Here is a 23,076-nt window from a genome sequence, read left to right as displayed (position 1 = left end):
GGGAAAGCGGTGGGCTGACCTTAAACCTGAGTTACTTCCAAAGCGAACCTCTGTGAAAGCAGCAAAGAAGCGCGATGTGCTGGCACTATTAGGAGCAGTAGGTGTGTCTGATGTAGTGAGGGCTTTTTATGATGATGCACTGTATCATGTGACTGACAACGCAGGCCATAGTGATGAAGATGCAGAGAGATCTATACTCACTCACTCACTAACTCTCTGTCATACACACACACACACACTCTCTCTCTCTCTCTCTCTGTCCTCTCACACACTCAAAGCACATTTCACACACTATGTGGTTAGTTTTATGTATAGCGGACAATGGTCCTTCTGTTTACAAGTTTGACACTTTACTGAATACCAATGTATTATTGAATGACTTGCCGATGAATATTGTTATCATTATTAGTCATATATAGTGGACAAATTGTTCTACTTGTTACAGGTTTGACACTTTACAAAAAAAAAGGCTTTGAATGTATTTCTAAATTACTTGCCTATTGAGGATTGTTATCATTACTATCATTACTTTTTACAGGTTCGGCACTGAATTACTATTACAGTTTTTTTCAATCGCTAACAAGCGCTTAACCATACTTCAGATACTTTTTCTAAACTCTTAACACAGACTCACACCTACAAAACACAATTGGCCAAATGGATAATTTTCTTCTCAAAAACACATTTTGTTAAATATATACTAAATCTTCATTTCAAAATAGAACACATCTTTCTCTGCACACACCAACTTTACCAAAACACTGGAAATCTTACTCAAAATTAAATTATTCTGTCAAAGAATAACACTTTCACCTCACAAGGTACATGCAGTCAATCAAAATACTGGCTATTGTTGACATTACAAAAACTGCATAGACTTTTCAGTCTCAGTTTTACAGGTATTTGCATGCAATTGACTGTTTTACACTAAATTTCTTGGTTAGGAACTGTATGTCCAAATGTACAGTAATGTTCACATTCAAAAGCATTCCAGTAAAAAGCTATTTTTTTCCTTTACTGTTTACTGCAGGAGGTACAGTAGAAACACGGTATGATAGAACAGAAAGGTTTGACAGTAGTGCTTACAGTGAACAAAATATCCATGAAACACATAAGAGCACTCTGAACAAAAAAAACAACAACAGCAAAAAGCCCAGATAAAAAAGAGGGGGTGGGGGGTAAAATAAAAACAATCTCTCACTGCTCCTCTGACTAATCCTGCTCCTCTCACTGCTCCTGCTCCTCTCACTGCTCCTCTCACTAATCCTGCTCCTCTCACTAATCCTGCTCCTCTCACTGCTTCTCTCACTGCTCCTGCTCCTCTCACTGCTCCTCTCACAAATCCTGCTCCTCTCACTGCTTCTCTCACTGCTCCTGCTCCTCTCACTGCTCCTCTCACTGCTCCTGCTCCTCTCACTGCTCCTCTCACTAATCCTGCTCCTCTCACTGCTTCTCTCACTGCTCCTGCTCCTCTCACTGCTTCTCTCACTGCTCCTGCTCCTCTCACTAATCCTGCTCCTCTCACTGCTTCTCTCACTGCTCCTGCTCCTCTCACTGCTCCTCTCACTGCTCCTGCTCCTCTCACTGCTCCTGCTCCTCTCACTGCTCCTCTCACTGCTCCTGCTCCTCTCACTGCTCCTCTCACTGCTCCTCTCACTAATCCTGCTCCTCTCACTGCTCCTCTCACTGCTCCTCTCACTAATCCTGCTCCTCTCACTGCTCCTGCTCCTCTCACTGCTCCTCTCACTGCTCCTGCTCCTCTCACTAATCCTGCTCCTCTCACTGCTTCTCTCACTGCTTCTGCTCCTCTCACTGCTCCTCTCACTGCTTCTCTCACTGCTTCTCTCACTAATCCTGCTCCTCTCACTGCTCCTCTCACTGCTCCTGCTCCTCTCACTGCTCCTCTCACTAATCCTGCTCCTCTCACTGCTCCTCTCACTAATCCTGCTCCTCTCACTGCTTCTCTCACTGCTCCTGCTCCTCTCACTGCTCCTCTCACTAATCCTGCTCCTCTCACTGCTTCTCTCACTAATCCTGCTCCTCTCACTGCTCCTCTCACTGCATCTCTCACTGCTCCTCTGACTAATCCTGCTCCTCTCACTGCTTCTCTCACTGCTCCTGCTCCTCTCACTGCTCCTCTGACTAATCCTGCTCCTCTCACTGCTCCTCTGACTAATCCTGCTCCTCTCACTGCTCCTCTCACTGCTCCTGCTCCTCTCACTGCTTCTCTCACTGCTCCTGCTCCTCTCACTGCTCCTCTCACTGCTCCTCTCACTAATCCTGCTCCTCTCACTGCATCTCTCACTGCTCCTGCTCCTCTCACTGCTCCTTTCACTGCTCCTGCTCCTCTCACTGGGCCTGCTCTTCGCCCTGGGCTCCTTGCTCTTACTCTTCCTCGTCCATACATTACAGTGATTGTCTTTTTCTGTTTCTGTTTCCAAAAATACCACTCTTCAAAGTCCTCATTTTATTGTATAAGTGTCAATGTAAAAGAAAAAAATAACCCCTGCCATTGAGTCTAAGCCAGATTGGAATCAGTTGTGGTTGGCCCAATTTACACAACATAAATCATCCAAGATATATTGTTTTTTAACTGATATCATTGCAGAAGCAGAGGTTTTTATACTGTATCTAAGGTTTGGAATATTGTTTTTGCTATTGTGGGATGTTGTGTGTTAACATTTGTAAATGCTACAAAAAAGATCCATAATTTTGTTGGGAGGTATAGTTTGTCTGTTCAGAAAATGTAAGAATTGTGGAAATGTGTTCAATGACTCCATATTGTGTGAAAATGACATGAAATGTGTGAATGGTATGGCCACAGTAGACAGATGCTGTGCTCATTGTGTTTAGAGTTTTGAAAATGTGACAACTGCTTGGACAAATGCTTGTTAGCGACTGAAAAAAACTGTAACCTAAATGTGTTACTAAATTATTTGAATGTAATGTTAACATTGTTGTAGGTTTATTTAATTGGTAGTATATGTATGCGTGTTATTTTTAAATTATTTGTTTTATGTGGTGGACAAATATTTATTTTATTTACATTTTATTATTTATTTGGCTGCTATTTATTTCATGAATTTGCTTTTATTTTATTTATATTAATTTATAGTATGAGTCCCTGTTGTCATATGTTGTGTGTTCTTTTGTTGTTGTTGTTGTTGTTTTTTTATAAAAAAGACATAAAACCAACAATTAAAAAAAAATGGATTTGTAGCATTTTGGAAAAAAATATGGATTTGTAGCGCTCACACATCTCTGCACACACCAACTTTACCAAAACACTGGAAATCTTACTCAAAATTAAATTATTCTGTCAAAGAATAACACTTTCACCTCACAAGGTACATGCAGTCAATCAAAATACTGGCTATTGTTGACATTACAAAAACTGCATAGACTTTTCAGTCTCAGTTTTACAGGTATTTGCATGCAATTGACTGTTTTACACTAAATTTCTTGGTTAGGAACTGTATGTCCAAATGTACAGTAATGTTCACATTCAAAAGCATTCCAGTAAAAAGCTATTTTTTTCCTTTACTGTTTACTGCAGGAGGTACAGTAGAAACACGGTATGATAGAACAGAAAGGTTTGACAGTAGTGCTTACAGTGAACAAAATATCCATGAAACACATAAGAGCACTCTGAACAAAAAAAACAACAACAGCAAAAAGCCCAGATAAAAAAGAGGGGGTGGGGGGTAAAATAAAAACAATCTCTCACTGCTCCTCTGACTAATCCTGCTCCTCTCACTGCTCCTGCTCCTCTCACTGCTCCTCTCACTAATCCTGCTCCTCTCACTGCTCCTCTCACTAATCCTGCTCCTCTCACTGCTTCTCTCACTGCTCCTGCTCCTCTCACTGCTCCTCTCACAAATCCTGCTCCTCTCACTGCTTCTCTCACTGCTCCTGCTCCTCTCACTGCTCCTCTCACTGCTCCTGCTCCTCTCACTGCTCCTCTCACTAATCCTGCTCCTCTCACTGCTTCTCTCACTGCTCCTGCTCCTCTCACTGCTTCTCTCACTGCTCCTGCTCCTCTCACTAATCCTGCTCCTCTCACTGCTTCTCTCACTGCTCCTGCTCCTCTCACTGCTCCTCTCACTGCTCCTGCTCCTCTCACTGCTCCTGCTCCTCTCACTGCTCCTCTCACTGCTCCTGCTCCTCTCACTGCTCCTCTCACTGCTCCTCTCACTAATCCTGCTCCTCTCACTGCTCCTCTCACTGCTCCTCTCACTAATCCTGCTCCTCTCACTGCTCCTGCTCCTCTCACTGCTCCTCTCACTGCTCCTGCTCCTCTCACTGCTCCTCTCACTAATCCTGCTCCTCTCACTGCTTCTCTCACTGCTTCTGCTCCTCTCACTGCTCCTCTCACTAATCCTGCTCCTCTCACTGCTTCTCTCACTAATCCTGCTCCTCTCACTGCTCCTCTCACTGCTCCTGCTCCTCTCACTGCTCCTCTCACTAATCCTGCTCCTCTCACTAATCCTGCTCCTCTCACTGCTTCTCTCACTGCTCCTGCTCCTCTCACTAATCCTGCTCCTCTCACTGCTTCTCTCACTAATCCTGCTCCTCTCACTGCTCCTCTCACTGCATCTCTCACTGCTCCTCTGACTAATCCTGCTCCTCTCACTGCTTCTCTCACTGCTCCTGCTCCTCTCACTGCTCCTCTGACTAATCCTGCTCCTCTCACTGCTCCTCTGACTAATCCTGCTCCTCTCACTGCTCCTCTCACTGCTCCTGCTCCTCTCACTGCTTCTCTCACTGCTCCTGCTCCTCTCACTGCTCCTCTCACTGCTCCTCTCACTAATCCTGCTCCTCTCACTGCATCTCTCACTGCTCCTGCTCCTCTCACTGCTCCTTTCACTGCTCCTGCTCCTCTCACTGGGCCTGCTCTTCGCCCTGGGCTCCTTGCTCTTACTCTTCCTCGTCCATACATTACAGTGATTGTCTTTTTCTGTTTCTGTTTCCAAAAATACCACTCTTCAAAGTCCTCATTTTATTGTATAAGTGTCAATGTAAAAGAAAAAAATAACCCCTGCCATTGAGTCTAAGCCAGATTGGAATCAGTTGTGGTTGGCCCAATTTACACAACATAAATCATCCAAGATATATTGTTTTTTAACTGATATCATTGCAGAAGCAGAGGTTTTTATACTGTATCTAAGGTTTGGAATATTGTTTTTGCTATTGTGGGATGTTGTGTGTTAACATTTGTAAATGCTACAAAAAAGATCCATAATTTTGTTGGGAGGTATAGTTTGTCTGTTCAGAAAATGTAAGAATTGTGGAAATGTGTTCAATGACTCCATATTGTGTGAAAATGACATGAAATGTGTGAATGGTATGGCCACAGTAGACAGATGCTGTGCTCATTGTGTTTAGAGTTTTGAAAATGTGACAACTGCTTGGACAAATGCTTGTTAGCGACTGAAAAAAACTGTAACCTAAATGTGTTACTAAATTATTTGAATGTAATGTTAACATTGTTGTAGGTTTATTTAATTGGTAGTATATGTATGCGTGTTATTTTTAAATTATTTGTTTTATGTGGTGGACAAATATTTATTTTATTTACATTTTATTATTTATTTGGCTGCTATTTATTTCATGAATTTGCTTTTATTTTATTTATATTAATTTATAGTATGAGTCCCTGTTGTCATATGTTGTGTGTTCTTTTGTTGTTGTTGTTGTTGTTTTTTTATAAAAAAGACATAAAACCAACAATTAAAAAAAAATGGATTTGTAGCATTTTGGAAAAAAATATGGATTTGTAGCGCTCACACATCTCTGCACACACCAACTTTACCAAAACACTGGAAATCTTACTCAAAATTAAATTATTCTGTCAAAGAATAACACTTTCACCTCACAAGGTACATGCAGTCAATCAAAATACTGGCTATTGTTGACATTACAAAAACTGCATAGACTTTTCAGTCTCAGTTTTACAGGTATTTGCATGCAATTGACTGTTTTACACTAAATTTCTTGGTTAGGAACTGTATGTCCAAATGTACAGTAATGTTCACATTCAAAAGCATTCCAGTAAAAAGCTATTTTTTTCCTTTACTGTTTACTGCAGGAGGTACAGTAGAAACACGGTATGATAGAACAGAAAGGTTTGACAGTAGTGCTTACAGTGAACAAAATATCCATGAAACACATAAGAGCACTCTGAACAAAAAAAACAACAACAGCAAAAAGCCCAGATAAAAAAGAGGGGGTGGGGGGTAAAATAAAAACAATCTCTCACTGCTCCTCTGACTAATCCTGCTCCTCTCACTGCTTCTCTCACTGCTCCTGCTCCTCTCACTGCTCCTCTCACTAATCCTGCTCCTCTCACTGCTCCTCTCACTAATCCTGCTCCTCTCACTGCTTCTCTCACTGCTCCTGCCCCTCTCACTGCTCCTCTCACAAATCCTGCTCCTCTCACTGCTTCTCTCACTGCTCCTGCTCCTCTCACTGCTCCTCTCACTGCTCCTGCTCCTCTCACTGCTCCTCTCACTAATCCTGCTCCTCTCACTGCTTCTCTCACTGTTCCTGCTCCTCTCACTGCTCCTGCTCCTCTCACTGCTCCTCTCACTAATCCTGCTCCTCTCACTGCTTCTCTCACTGCTCCTGCTCCTCTCACTGCTCCTCTCACTAATCCTGCTCCCCTCACTGCTTCTCTCACTGCTCCTGCTCCTCTCACTAATCCTGCTCCTCTCACTGCTTCTCTCACTGCTCCTGCTCCTCTCACTGCTCCTCTCACTGCTCCTCTCACTAATCCTGCTCCTCTCACTGCTCCTGCTCCTCTCACTAATCCTGCTCCTCTCACTGCTTCTCTCACTGCTCCTGCTCCTCTCACTGCTCCTCTCACTGCTCCTGCTCCTCTCACTGCTCCTCTCACTGCTCCTCTCACTAATCCTGCTCCTCTCACTGCTCCTCTCACTGCTCCTCTCACTGCTCCTGCTCCTCTCACTGCTCCTCTCACTAATCCTGCTCCTCTCACTGCTTCTCTCACTGCTCCTGCTCCTCTCACTGCTCCTCTCACTGCTCCTGCTCCTCTCACTGCTCCTCTCACTAATCCTGCTCCTCTCACTGCTTCTCTCACTGCTTCTGCTCCTCTCACTGCTCCTCTCACTAATCCTGCTCCTCTCACTGCTTCTCTCATTAATCCTGCTCCTCTCACTGCTCCTGCTCCTCTCACTGCTCCTCTCACTAATCCTGCTCCTCTCACTGCTCCTCTCACTAATCCTGCTCCTCTCACTGCTTCTCTCACTGCTCCTGCTCCTCTCACTGCTCCTCTCACTAATCCTGCTCCTCTCACTGCTTCTCTCACTAATCCTGCTCCTCTCACTGCTCCTCTCACTGCATCTCTCACTGCTCCTCTGACTAATCCTGCTCCTCTCACTGCTTCTCTCACTGCTCCTGCTCCTCTCACTGCTCCTCTGACTAATCCTGCTCCTCTCACTGCTCCTCTGACTAATCCTGCTCCTCTCACTGCTCCTCTCACTGCTCCTGCTCCTCTCACTGCTTCTCTCACTGCTCCTGCTCCTCTCACTGCTCCTCTCACTGCTCCTCTCACTAATCCTGCTCCTCTCACTGCATCTCTCACTGCTCCTGCTCCTCTCACTGCTCCTTTCACTGCTCCTGCTCCTCTCACTGGGCCTGCTCTTCGCCCTGGGCTCCTTGCTCTTACTCTTCCTCGTCCATACATTACAGTGTTTGTCTTTTTCTGTTTCTGTTTCCAAAAATACCACTCTTCAAAGTCCTCATTTTATTGTATAAGTGTCAATGTAAAATAAAAAAATAACCCCTGCCATTGAGTCTAAGCCAGATTGGAATCAGTTGTGGTTGGCCCAATTTACACAACATAAATCATCCAAGATATATTGTTTTTTAACTGATATCATTGCAGAAGCAGAGGTTTTCATACTGTATCTAAGGTTTGGAATATTGTTTTTGCTATTGTGGGATGTTGTGTGTTAACATTTGTAAATGCTACAAAAAAGATCCATAATTTTGTTGGGAGGTATAGTTTGTCTGTTCAGAAAATGTAAGAATTGTGGAAATGTGTTCAATGACTCCATATTGTGTGAAAATGACATGAAATGTGTGAATGGTATGGCCACAGTAGACAGATGCTGTGCTCATTGTGTTTAGAGTTTTGAAAATGTGACAACTGCTTGGACAAATGCTTGTTAGCGACTGAAAAAAACTGTAACCTAAATGTGTTACTAAATTATTTGAATGTAATGTTAACATTGTTGTAGGTTTATTTAATTGGTAGTATATGTATGCGTGTTATTTTTAAATTATTTGTTTTATGTGGTGGACAAATATTTATTTTATTTACATTTTATTATTTATTTGGCTGCTATTTATTTCATGAATTTGCTTTTATTTTATTTATATTAATTTATAGTATGAGTCCCTGTTGTCATATGTTGTGTGTTCTTTTGTTGTTGTTGTTGTTTTTTTTAATAAAAAAGACATAAAACCAACAATTAAAAAAAATGGATTTGTAGCATTTTGGAAAAAAATATGGATTTGTAGCGTTTTGAGAAAAAATAAATAAACTTTGAATTTGTAATCAAAAATATTGTTGTTTCATTTAGCAATCTTTTTTTAACATGTTCAGACTGAGCCAATATACCATTTTAAAAGGATGAATTAAATATTAACAAAATGTATGGGTCTAGGTAAAAAAAAAGTCATTTTCATGAAAATGATTAAAATGGATTTATAGCGTTTTGGAATAAGTACTAGTATCTAATGATTAAGTAGTAGTAACTTTACAATGAATAAGCACTAGTACCTAATGAATAAGTACTAGTACTCAATGGCAAAGAGACTAGTGTCTAAAAAATAAGTAGTAGTAACATGAAAAAAAGATACTAGTACAGCTTATAGATAAATGTTACAAAGGCTTGCCATTCTACATCAGTAAAGGTGGTAACAAAGGGTAACTAACGTCATTGACAGGCGACTGCACTGCCCTGTGTTACTGTTTAGAATGGGAATTTTCTCATGATTTACAAGTAGTTGAAAACATTAGAGATATTGTTAGTTATCAGTTGGACAAAATATATAACACTAGCCTAGTTGTTTTTGGATATTTTAATGCAAATATCTTACAAATTGTACCTTTAAGACACCTTACAATTATTCTAATCCTTACAATAACCTGCTATCTAGATAAATATTGTATTTAGGGCTTGACAGAAAAGAGGAAATGTGTAGCAGCAACAACTACAGTTTAGCTCAACGTTACCTGTCCAGAAGAGGTTGTGTAAGATTGTCGTGTTGTTTGAAACCCGTTTACTCCATCTCTTAAACGCACCGCCAATGTTGACCCTTGTTTTACTCTGTTGTCTGTCTAATTGCATTTTGGCAAATCTTTGAATTTTGGCTTCTACTTCTGTAACAGAATCAAGTTGATTTTCAAATGCAATGTACCAGTCAGAGTTACTAGGTAACGTTAGCCCAAGAGCAATTTTTTGTTGTTGTTGTCCATAAAAAAAACAGCTTGTAAAAGTCACCCAATTAGGGTCCCACACACAGACTAAACACCCATTGGCTCAGCCTGCTGTCGTAGCCATGCCCCAAACTCTGCAAGAGACTGATCTGAGCGCAGGGGTGTGTTTAAAGGGGTTGCACATAGCCTAGTGGTGACTACCCTAAAGTCCACTCTGTAAAGATTCAACACTGACTAAAGGTACTTGGAAAATGCATAATCTAATATAATTATGTTTGAAAACAACACTACTGTGATATACACACAGCCTATTTATATGTATTCAAATATATGAGGCTGTACAGCCATCTAGTGGTTAACCATTACACCCAAGTTACAGGTGAAAAGATGTTAAATGCATACTACTGGTAAATAAATATTTCCTTCAAATTAATATTCTAAAATATTTATTATATGACCCCCCCCCCCCCATAAATTCGTATATTTATCAATATATTTTCTCTGTGATTTCTTTGTCAATCGTTTGTCAACTTCTCACATAACTTTCATTCACAGAGACCACATGTTGCTGCAGGAGGTTCAGATAAAAAAAGGCCTAGGCTATATTCACTCTTTTATGTAGGTATATAAGAGGCTGCAGAAACATCCCCCAAACCATGACACTTCCTCTTCTACCTTTCATTGACTTCTTTATGCACTCTGGGTTCTTTCTTTCCCCAGTTTGACGATAAACATTATGTATCCCATTTAACCCAAATAAATGAAACTTTGCCCATTGAGATTCTTCTCATTATCCTGTGCTTCATGGTCCACCAGCCTTTTGGGGGACTCAAATGAATAAGTGACACAAAAAATTCAATATTCTAGAAACCACCGATTTGGAACAGCCAACTTCTCTTGCAATGGCTGCTGTTGCTATCAGTGTTCTTTTTCAAATTTCTCATTTAATTTTTTTAAATACTGTGCTTCAGAATATATTTATCTCATGAAATATGCCTGAAAACCTCTAAATTTAGGAAATTGTTGGTTGTTCTGTAATTTTGATCATACTGTAAAGTTGCTTATAAAATATGAAAGGTTGTGTTTAAAAAAGTCTATTCATAGTAAAATAAATAACTGAATAATCTTGCTCTTTACTTTTCATACAATTCTGAAAGTAAAAAAGCAAATAAAATACACAAATCTCCATTGTACATTGCATTTTTCTATTAGTATAAATGTCTAAATCAGTCAAAATAATCGTGAATAAATAGAATGATGAAACAAATGAATTTTCTTTTCTTGTATAGCTACTGATGAAATGTTACATTAAATCTTTCTACAGCGTTTAACTGAATAAATCCTATATATTTTGTGAGACACACCCTTTTTACTATCACTTTGATACATAACTTATTTGGTATTTTCCGAGCTTTGGCCCAATATATCACCATATAGAGAGACTAACCTTGCAGGAGGGAAAGAGACCAAACAAAGAGCATTTCTTACACGTTAACCGTGTGGATGGCGTGAAAGTGTGAAACAGTGTGTCACGGTAACCCTGTTGTCATTATAAACAAGAGCAAAGCTAATTTCAGAAAACATCTCGGTTACGTATGTAACCTTGGTTCCCTGAATAGGGAACGAGATGCTGCGGTGACGTCACCACGTATGGGAACACCTCCGGTGTGACGAATGTCTGAAGCCCTATACCATCCCGCCAATCCTATTGGCCAAATGGCGCATAGCACCACCCTACGCATGCGCACGCATGATATACCTGGGTGCAGCGCGCCATTTCGCTCAGATTTCATGACTGAAGATGAAGAAGTTATCAAGGTACGGAACGGCCAGAACCGCAGCATCTCGTTCCCTATTCAGGGAACCAAGGTTACATACGTAACCGAGATGTTCCCTATCATAGGTCACTTCGATGCTGCGGTGACGTCACCACGTATGGGAACGATATACCAAAACGCCTGACGTACCTGATAACTGAGATCCGAGGAAGCATCTGCTCAAGCGGAGAGAACCCGGGAGCCAGGAGCCATCCTCACATCCAGACTGTAGGACTTGATAAAAGTGCTCGATGAGGACCATCCTGCCGCAGCACAGATATCATCCATAGAAGATCCACTGAGAAAAGCTTGAGAAGAAGCCACAGCTCAAGTGGAATGAGCCTTATTTCCTAAGGGCGAAGCGAGTCCGCGCGCCTCATAGGCCAAAGAAATTGCCTCCACCAGCCAATGGGACATGCGCTGTTTTGGAACCGCATGGCCCTTACTTTTATGTCCAAGACAGACAAACAGCTGGTCAGATTCACGCCAAGGGGCTGTACGATCCACATAAGTCTTTAAAGCTCTCACAGGGCAAAGACTTAGATCTTCTGATCCAGCCTCAGCAGGTGAAAAAGCTTCCAAGAACACTTGCTGAAAGCGAAAGAGGTTAGATGCGACCTTAGGAACATAGTTAGGCCTGGGCCGCAGCAGCACCTTCACAGAGCCCGGTGCAAATTCCATGCATGAGGGTGAAACAGAAAGAGCCTGTAAATCCCCAACTCTCTTGAGGGATAAAGCCATGAGAAGAAGTGTCTTCAGTGTCAAGAATTTATCCGATACGGTCTCCAAGGGCTCAAACGGATGCCCTGATAAACCTAGCAACACAATGGATAAACCCCATGAAGGAACTCGCACAGGGCGGAAAGGCCTCAGCCGTCGCGCACGCTGTACGAAACGAGAAACTAGTGGATGACGCCTCATAGAGGCACCGCCTATGTATTCGTGGTAAGCTGAAATGGCTGCCACTTAAACCTTAAAAGTGGCTGGTGTTACGCCATCCGAAAAACAATCCTGGAGGAACTCCAGCACTGAAGCCACTGGGCAGTAAACTGGATCCACATACGATTGCCACACCAGGCTGTAATCAGTCTCCACTTGAAAGCATATAAGCGTCTCGTAGAACACTCAAAAAAATAACTCTTTGAACGAACATAAAAAAATCATGGAAAGGATTTCCACATGATTAATTTGCTTTATTTCAGCATTATGCAACTCTGTTACTCCAATTAATGTACTTACGTTGGGTCAACTTAATTTATTAAGGTTGATTCAACTTATTTACTATGGTTGGGCAAAGCTTAATTTAATAGTGTCAGCCCAACTAATCTGCAATTTTTTGGACAATGTTTTTAATAATTAAGTTCATTTTACAAAATAAGTTTAAGTAAACTTAACAAACCTTAATAGAGTCAACAAACAACAAATGAGTTAATTGTACCTGAAAATGTTAAATAATGATGACATAAAATTTGAATAATGCCATTTTAGGAATGCCACCAGCTCAGGAGCAGTTGATTAATGTTACTTTTCATTCAAACCTTTCTATAATTACAGCTTATAAAGCATATCCCAAACATACTTAAATTACAAAGCAACATTTCAAACTGTTTGTTTCTTTGTTTTGTTCTAAAACTTATTAGCACATCTTAATTGCTATAAATTGTATTACTCATCTACCTATCTAATGGTGCTACACTTCTCCAAGAGGGTGACAGAATAACAATTACCCATAATACACTGCAGAAATCCTCAGCCAATGAGATGCAAGTCTGTGTTGGTTTCACTAATATGTTACCTTTACGCAAAAATGTTATGTTGGCTGAACAAATAATTGTTAAGTAAAGCTGACAATACACACTTTTTTGTTGAATGAACTAGATTAAATCAAGTTCACATTGTTAAATAATTTTTTTAATTAATCCTAACATGAACGGATTAAGTAAAATTAGCAAAGGTGAAAGTACATTTTTTTGAGTGAAGCTGCTCTAGAATTCAATATAGTCTCAGTAGTTTCAACAGAAAGACCGGGACATACTAATGCACTCCGCTCAGTGGCCACGCCCACAGTTTCCACAGATCCGGCCTCGGGTGCCAAATCAGCCCCTGTGCTTGTGATAATAAATCCTGTCTGAGGGGAATCTCCAAGGAGAGCCCGCTAGCAGACTGATCAGATCCGCAAACCACGGCTGCGTGTGCCATCTCGGAGCCACCAGCAGCAGCTGTTCCACTCTGTCCCGCCGTATTCTGCATAATACCGCTGGGATCAAACGAATCGGAGGAAAAGCATACAGACTGGTCCTGGGCCAGCTGTGAGCTAATGCATCCACGCCCAAGGGAGATGGGGGGCATAGGGAGAACCATAGCGGGCAATGCGTAGTCATGTTTGACGCGAATAAATCCACTTTCGCTTGCCGAATATCCGCCATAAAAGATTCACCGTCTGGAGGTGTAATCTCCATTCTCCCTGTTCCAGAGCCTGTCTGGATAGCATATCTGCTCCGAAGTTCAAACGTCCGGGGACATGAACAACTCGGATCAACAGAAATTTTCTCTGAGACCAGAGAAGAACATGTCTCGCCAGCCTGCACAGGGGGCGAGAGCGTAATCCTTCCTAATGATTCAGGTATGAGACAAACGCTGTGTTGTCTGATCTGAGCAGCACAAAACGGCCGATCAGCAGTTTCGCGAATTACTGGAGAGCCAGAAAACTGCCAGTAATTCCAACCGGTTTATATACCAACTGCGTTGTGCAGCTGTCCACACTCCATGGGCTGGTAGCCCTTGACAAACAGCTCCCCAACCGGTCAAAGACGCATCCGTCGTGACGGTCTCTGGGAAAGCTCAAATCCCCAGCCGAACCCCGGTAGGAGAAACTCGGTTGGCATCCATAGCTTTAATGACATCACACAACTCCGTGTCACCGAAATCGTCGGATGCGGAAGACAACGGGGTGAAATATTTCGTCTTTCCGCCCACTTTTCCACTGAAAAGGGCGCATGTGAAGTAACCCCAGACAAATTACGGGGAATGCCGCTGCCAATCGTCCAAGTGGTTAACAGACGGACGCCCTGGAGCCGCAACGGGGCCAGAGCTACATCCATGCATTGAGAAGTACGGGGTCTACGACTTCTATAGCCCCTTTGCTCAGCAGAGTTGACATCTCCTGTCACAACACTGCTATTACCATCAGTCTACCACCGTGGAAAGAATTCAGCGGAAAGAGGCGGGCCTCTAAAAAACGAATTGGTGTATCCGTGACAATTGTGCTTAACACCCATTGAGAAATGCCGGGCAAGCGTTCCACGTGACCCAAAACGATACTAGCAGTCTCAAATTTCCGCTTTCTGCAACGCTGTCATACACATAATGTCCGTGCATGGAAAAGCCTGCGGCATTCGTGCACAGGGGAAGTGTATGCATAAGAGCTATTGCGTCCCGTTGTGTATAATCCTGAACGTGTCCACGGCAGGAATTAGACCAACGAATTGAACATCAGGCTCTGCCGCTAACTAAAACGGCGGCTGTGCGAGCCTTCATAAACGGGTCGTCTGTGTAAGACCCTTGAATCGCCCCTCAAGATCTGAAAGCTGGATTGCGCAGTGTCTGAGGGATTATTATTTATTATTTACGCCTGGCGTCACAGCCCGATCCAATGCTGCTCGAAGCGCTGTTTGCTGCGAGACAGTCAATGTTAGAGCGTAGGGACTGCAGTGAGAGTGTTGGATGCGCATTAGCGGTCCAACAGCACTCTATAGTGGAGGGCACAGTCCCTGGCGAACATGAAGTAAAGCGCATGCGTAAACTTGCTGCGTTTCGTTGTGTATAATCCTGAAGCGTATCCACGGCAGGATTTAATTCACCAAGATAAAAATCGGGCCACGTCGCCATTGCGAGAACGTGGCGGCTGTATGAGCAGTCATAAACTGGCCATCTCTGCCAGCCTTTTGTGCCGTCCCTCAAACTCTGAAGGCTGGATTGTGCAGAGTGTCTGAGGGGGCGCTCAAATGATAGCTCAATCCAATGATGCTCGAGGTGGCTTTGCTGCGAGACAGTCAATGTTAGAGCGTGGGGACTGCAGTGAGAGGGTTGGATGTGCATTAGCAGTCCAACAGCACTCTCTAGTGGAGGGCACAGACCCTGGCAAACATAGAAGGAAAGCGCAAGCGTCAAACTCGCCGCGTTTCGTTGTGTATAATCCTGAAGCGTGTCCACGGCAGGATTTAATCCAACAAGATAACATTAGGCCACGCCGCTAGCGAGAACGCGGCAGCTGTGTGAGCCGTCATAAACTGGCCAAATTCGCCAGTCTCTTGTGCCGTCCCTCAAACTCTGAAGACTGAATTGTGCAGTGTCTGAGGGGCGCTCAAATAACAGCTCAGTTCAGTGACGCTCGAAGTGCTTGTGCTGCGAGACGGTCAATGTTAGAGTGTGGGGAAAGAACGAGAGGCTTCTCGTAAAGAACCGTAATAAGAGAATAAAATTTGCCGAAATAGACACGACTCGATACGTCTAGACGAGACTAGGTCGCGGCGGAGTTTGGCGCGATCCGTTCGGCTAGAGAGGTAGTCAAACGGCATCGCTATATAATAGCAGTCCGCCATGTCACTTAATCGTGGCAAAAAACCCGCGCCGTTCGTGATATGCGCTGATAAGGCTGCTTCCAGGACCTCGAAACCTTTTGGTGGAGGTCCGTGAGAAGGGTAATTTATCCACCGCGCGGATAGCCACATAATAGCACACTGAGGAAGGGGAAGCGCGTTTCTCCTGTCCGCTCGGAGGGAGAGAACCGCTTATGCAGGTCAGAGCCTACTCTGAGTAGAAGCTGCGGTTAGACAACATAGTATAAAAGCAAAACTGCTCTGATTAACGCGCTCGAGTAGGGGAGAGCGAGCAAGTGGAAAACTCCAGTGCATCACTGTACTCATAGTCAAGCCGCACATATCGCCCCTAACCAACACCTCGTGCGGGGCCTCGGCGACCGCAGAAGCGAACGGTGGGGGTTAGACGCGAGGCGACTGAAGAAATAGACTCCAGAGCGCGGATACTTTTCTTATTTTACCATAGCCGTAGGCTATCACAGAGAGAACATGAGAGAGGCTGCAAACGAATCTCTCATGAGTGCCTCCCTGTGATAAACCCATATACGGCTCTTACCTTTCGTTGACTCATCGCGTCCGCGAAAGAGGAGTTAACACTGCTCGAAGAAAATCGCTGGAGAACACGAGATGATAGGGCACAGATGATTCGCTATTCCTGAAGGAATGAAATCTGAGCGAAATGGCGCGCTGCACCCAGGTATATCATGCGTGCGCATGCGTAGGGTGGTGCTATGCGCCATTTGGCCAATAGGATTGGCGGGATGGTATAGGGCTTCAGACATTCGTCACACCGGAGGTGTTCCCATACGTGGTGACGTCACCGCAGCATCGAAGTGACCTATGATAGGGAACTTTAAGTTATCTAACGGTAAAAGGTTTTCGTTTAACAGTTTTCCCGGTAAAAAAAAAAATCATTTTTGCTACTCTACATAGTATGTTTTTATATATAATTCCGAGTTCAGAAGTCACGTGGGGATGTAGCTCAGTGGTAGAGCGCATGCTTCGCATGTATGAGGTCCCGGGTTCAATCCCCGGCATCTCCACTTTTTTTCCGACAATAAATGAATCAAAGAAGTCATATGATGCGATTAAAAATAAAATTCTCTTTGGAGTGTCACAAGCTCTTGGTGCATAACAAATCTGTAAAGTTACAAAGACTAAAGTCTCAAATCCAAAGAGATATTCTTAATAAAAGTGAATACTCGTCCGCGCCCTCCTAAAACGCCCGACATGTCTACATCAAAGTGTAGGGAGATATGTTCACGCAAAGAAAGAAGGCATAACTTTTCACATCTGCCTCCACTGCCATGTTGCGGAGATGTGTGTTTCATTGTGAAAGTGAAACTTATTTCCTTGGCCTTACAAAAAAGGACACAATGAATCAGTGGTTAAGTTAAGCATTTACAACACTGTTCAAGAAAAGTTCAACCTAAATATTCAGATGTGTGCAGCGCATTTTACTGAGGACAGGGACTGTTTCCTGGGTGAGTAGACTACAGTGCTGGTGTCTGTTTCTATTAAGTGTGGTAACAAAAATCAGAATGTGATGTAACCTCTGATCGATCGATCGATCGATCTATCTATCTATCTATCTATCTATCTATCTATCTATCTATCTATCTATCTATCTATCTATCTATCTATCTATCTATCTATCTATCTATCTATCTATCTATCGATCTATCTATCTATCTATCTATCTTTCTTTCTTTCTGTCTTTCTGTCTAGATCAGTGGATGAAACGCTACTTGAGTTATTGGAAACATCTTTCTTTATCCGCTACACTTGCAGAATAGCGCTGCCTGTCCAGTTTAAAATAGATTTGTAAAAAATGTCACCAGTGTATGTCATTCAATCGAGAATTGCAATATTGACTCAGATCATCTATCTGAGAGAAAACTGGACAATGCAATAAAGTTTTTCGCCTGTGTAAAAACACCAAGGGAAGGAAGTCGCTGAGAAGACATCTGTTAATGTCACTGATTAAACCCACTGACTGAAAAAAAGACACGTTGCTGTGTGTTTTTCAAAGCGTATACTATGTGCAGATATGCATATAAGCTCAAGATATGAATGCAACTGGTTTATTTACACGTTAAGCATTTTCCTCTCATATAAAGGCAGCTCTTAATGCACAGAGACTTCAGATCATCAGAACCTGAGGATATCCTTGCAAAACATGTTGCAGTGTTTACATAGCCTACAGCTTATCGATTAAATCACTTTAAGATCGCGATCTCAATTCAAACACCGACACGATCTTATTCCTGAATGACAACGATTCAGTTATGTCTACTATGACAGCGTCAGTGGAGTGTGAGAAGCACGGTTTGTCACTGCCCATTAATGCATCATTCAGTCTGCTGCTGATCCAGAAAGAGCAACAATCTTTTCAACCACACATTATTATTTATGTGTTACAGATGCTTCCTTTACGTGCAAGCAGCGCCGACGGCCCCAGTTTATTATTGTTTCATTTTCACAGCACGTTAAACATCACTCTCTTACTTGATCTGGACCAACTGTGCATCAATTGAAAGTTTAAAGACTCTAGCTTCGATATTTGACCAATTTTTTTTGTTAAAACAGTGACACATATTTTGTAATTTATGTCAGGAGTGCAAAATAATAAATCCGTATTATTCCACATTTTGAATAGAAATTCACCACTCATTCATATTCAGTCACGTCAGCAACGGTTTATTTGTTTTGACATAGACTCACTGAACCAAAGATGCATATCTGCGGAGATATATGGATATATTTACTGATGTTTACTTCATATTTCTTCAGACAGAATCGTCATTTCTATTCATTTTCCACTGATTTACGCGATCTGATGATAAATAACCTCTCCCAGCGCTCTCTCTGTGTGTTTGCTTCCATGAACTAGTAGGGATGTGCACATCGATGCTGCAGTATCGATATATCGATACTCAGAAGCTTCTATTTTGGTATCGATATTTTCTGCAAAGTAAGGATACTTAATTATATTTATAATTTCTTTATAATTAAATGTTTTAAGCAGTATGTGCAGGCCAATTGGGACGGTGTGTGTATGATATAAAAAGAAAAGGTCTCGCTGACGTGGTGGTATGACATTAACACAGATCGGTCTGCGGCACAGTGCAATGTACCATTCACCATCACAACACGGCATGCACGGTCGCAATTTGCGTGAAACATGACAGCAGTACCGCCGGTCCCTATACGCAGAATATGCAGTCTGTGTGGGGAACCAAATCCCAGAGGGGGCACCATCCCAGTTGCTCAAAAAAACAAAAACAAAAAAACATCTGCACCATCCTCTCATCCGTGCTCCTGTTCGCTCGCACCAAATGTTTGCGGCTGAATGTTCATAATTGATGGATGGACATCTATGCCTGGGTAAAGGGCTCACATGGGCTCAAACACAAATTTGAAGCTCAATAGCATTTGAGAAGAAAGACTTGCAGTCATAAAACAATTGTAATGTGTTCATTTAGGTGTCTTTTTTTTTTTCAGGTTCCCTTACAAAAATTACTCATGGTTTTTTACAATAACACCACAAATCATGGATCTTGTAGCCATGGTAACTGTAAATTTTATATATATATATATAAAAAATTAAGATTATTTTGAAAAATCACATACACTTTCGATACACAGTATCGATATTGGTATCGGTATCGTTAAAATTTTAACAAAAAGTATCAGTATCATATCGCATGGAAAAAATGTGGTATTGCCCATCGCTACCGTGCACTCGAGCTGTGACCCAGACAGTCTCTGATTGGACCTTCGGCTTGTCAATCTGACAGTCCAAAAACCAGACAGCGTCAGATCGTGTCACATGGTTCGTGAAAACTTCCTGGTTCATATCTGCTCACAACAACACTGAAACACCTCTGTACACACGAAATATCCGAATAATAAACTCACGATTACGATAGAAAAGCTTTGTAGGAGATTTTATTGAGATCTGGGGCATTTTTATAAAAAAAAAAAAAAAAGTAAAATCGTAAATGCTAACTTGTGCAGCGATAAAAAAGGCTATAAATAGCATATTTTTACAATAGTAAACGACCAAATTCCACCCGTGATCGCTAAAGAATAATGATAAAAGAATAATGCGGATGTGTCATACCTTGCGGAGGTGTGAAAGACTCGTTTGGTGAGAACAATAGAACCATGAAACGCGGAGTTTTAAGAGACAAAAAAACACAGACAAAGCACACAGGAGTGTTTACATGTGAGATCTTACAGAGCTAACAAGTGCCATAAATCAATCAGATTAGCCTTCTCTAAAAGCACACATGACCACTGTTGGGTACGTTACTTTAAAAAAGTAATTAGTTATAATTACTCACTACTTGTTCCAAAAAGTAACTGAGTTAGTAACTGAAATACTCTATAATAAAAGTAACTCGTTACCAGGGTATTTGCGTTACTGTAAATAAATAAAAAAATTGCCAAAGAATTTGTATTTTTTTTTTTGCAGTTTTCACAAGTCAGTTGAAATGAGTAGAACAGACAGGTGTTCATACATAACTTTCAATATTTATTGCACGTCAACAGACAGCAAGAGTTTTATCCTGCACTTCAAGTATTATCTTTGTAAGAAAAGTGTTTTTGGCCACTAGCCTTTTATATATGCGTGTGTCACACATTACATGTAGGCTACACATTACATGCACGTTCTTGCCTTTGACCACAATCAATTTTCATCAGATTGCTCCTGACTCGCCATTTATGCTGCTGTTGCGAATCTCTGTTAGCTGTTGCGTGCGTTTGTGTGTGTGTGTGCGTGTGTGTTTGGCACTGCAGGCGCGTGTGCCGGCATGTGTGTAAAAACACTGGCTCTGATTGGCTACCATGAAACACATGACTCTGCCTTAGCCAATCATAATCGCTTATCTCGTTATCAATTAACCCACCTCCTCACTCGCTGTGTGAGCCAGGGGTGCGTTCGGATTACATAGTTTATTAAATCAATTCATAGTAACGCACCGCATTTAACGTCCAGTAATGTCAACGGCGTTGTAACGACGGGAAAAGTAATTAGTTAGATTACCCCGTTACTGAAAAAAAAAACGTCGTTACCTAACGCCGTTTAAAAGAACACTGCACATGACATGGCCTTAGAAAATATTTCATAAAATTCAGTTTTACAGATTCGATTATGAAATTTCTAATGAAGGTTTGGAAGACTTGTGGCTTCAGCTACACTGTATTTCTAATATCATATCTTACATCAATTCTTTTTTTAATACATTTAAAAAATATGTTTTTATGTTTGAGCCTATATATCTCTATTATCATATTATATGATAATAGAGGCGGGCAGAATTCGCGTCTGCCCCCCCAGTTGAAAAATTTGAACTTTGGTGTCAATTAACCAATCAGGAGCCTGCTCAGGAGTCACTCATTCAACATGGAGGAACGACGGATGTTGTCATTGAGCAGTCAACCGGAGCTTTATGACACAAGTATCACACACAAGTTCATATTTCAGGAATAAAAAGGACCTCGCTTGGAAGAGTGTGTTGTAAATATACATTTAACTTTTGAATCACATACATGTTTATCGACCCGCGGCCTTCCCGCTGTTTTTTACAATTATTTTCCCCCTAAAATAGCCTACAGCATTTTTTCGCTAACAAGATAATGCGTTTATTCAGAGGACTTGTGTGGGAAAAAGTGGAAAAGACCAGAGTGCTCGATCAACATCAGCCATCTTGCAAACAGACAACCACTAGCACTTGCCCCTCACACAAGAAGCGTTCATTCAGGAGACTCCAGTAGTGAAATAAGTCTTTATGAAATGGGACAATGACTCCTTCCATGATTTATTTTTTTAAATGTGAATAGAGCGTCAAATTTGCATCTACTGCTTCTAGTTTGCTGCTTGAACATTTTGAATGCATTTGCACGTCTAGAGGGAAATAGATGTGAGTAGAAAGCAAAAGTTTGAAGTGAAATTGACGGGCATCCGAGGCGAAATCCACTTCTTGTGGGAGGGGCAAGTGCTAGGCGGTTGAAGTGTTGCCAGATGTACAATAATTATCGTATTTGTACGATATTTTTTACCTCTGTACGATGTACGATCAATAATGAAAAAAATCCCATAATGTACAATAATTTCAGAATTCTATTAAAGTTTAAATGAGGGTAGTTGCAGTCATAGGCCTTCTTTACTCATACACGAAATCGGCTCATTACAGACACTCTAAATGCGTTCATGTGCACCTCAGGGTGTGTTAAGAATGCAGGAGAGTGCCCTGCTTTAAAGCCAACGAGCACTATGTTGCGGTCCATGACAGCAAGAACCCCTTCAACATCTGGCAACATGCAGGATTCCAATGACAGCGGCTCAGATGTGGAGTTAACTGCACAACGCAGCAACAACTAAATTCCTTCTTCACTGGACGCGACAAAGCAAGTGTTAAAAATCATTTTAATATGTTTTAATATGCACCGCGATGCAGAAAGTCACTGAAAATAATGGGATAGTATTTTGTCTCACTGCTTCCGTCCAACAATACGCCTTGTTATCTATTGTGGTAATTTGCAGGTCGTGTCAAAATGTTGTTGGTTTAGAATAGATAAATAACTCTTTTGACTCGTGTACAATAATTTTGTTCCAGATATGATCATTTTGAACTGGTACGATACTTGGACATTTCCAATCTGGCAACACTGGGTGGTTGTCTGTTTGCAAGATGGCTGATGTTGATCGAGCATTCGGGCCTTTTCCACTTTTTTTTGTATTTACAACACACTCTTCCAAATGAGGTCCTTTTTATTCCTGAAATATTAAATTATATGTGAGATAATTGTGTGTGATAATTGTGTCATATAGCTCCGGATGACTGCTCACTGACAGCATCAGTCGTTCCTCCATGTTGAATGAGTGGCTCCTTGCAGGCTCCTGATTGGTTAACGCAGCGCGAATTGCTGCCAAAGTTACAATTTTTCAACTCGGGCGGTAGATGCTAATTTGCCTCAAACACTTAAATGCACAAAAAGCACCACTCTATTCGCGTTTGGTGTGAACACAGCATAACATCTCCGTTACACGCTTGAGGTAATTCAGCCAATAACAACACAATGGACAGCTGGCCAATCAGAGCCACGTCGCTTTTCAGAACGATTGGCTTTGTAAAAATCGACACGTTTCAGAAAGGCAGGGCTGAGAGGAGAAACAATATTGTAC

The 23,076-nt window shown here is 41.8% G+C and overlaps 1 protein-coding gene and 1 non-coding gene across 2 annotated transcripts in view; both read left to right on the top strand.

Moving 5' to 3' along the window:
- The first annotated feature begins 16,852 nt into the window (after positions 1-16,852).
- Positions 16,853-16,924, top strand: trnaa-cgc (transfer RNA alanine (anticodon CGC)). Its single transcript has one exon. It is a non-coding gene; the product is annotated as a tRNA-Ala (tRNA).
- A 316-nt stretch (positions 16,925-17,240) lies between these two features.
- The window catches only part of LOC113038435 (beta-galactoside alpha-2,6-sialyltransferase 1), a 33,327-nt gene continuing 27,491 nt past the window's right edge, over positions 17,241-23,076 (top strand). Inside the window, exon 1 of the mRNA XM_026195835.1 lies at positions 17,241-17,365. The gene's annotated coding sequence lies outside the window, so the exon portion shown is untranslated. The remainder of the gene's footprint in view (positions 17,366-23,076) is intronic.

This window comes from Carassius auratus, chromosome 21 (genome assembly GCF_003368295.1).
Source record: "Carassius auratus strain Wakin chromosome 21, ASM336829v1, whole genome shotgun sequence".
Classification (NCBI taxonomy): Eukaryota; Metazoa; Chordata; class Actinopteri; order Cypriniformes; family Cyprinidae; genus Carassius; species Carassius auratus.
This window is presented reverse-complemented; position numbering and strand designations above follow the sequence as displayed.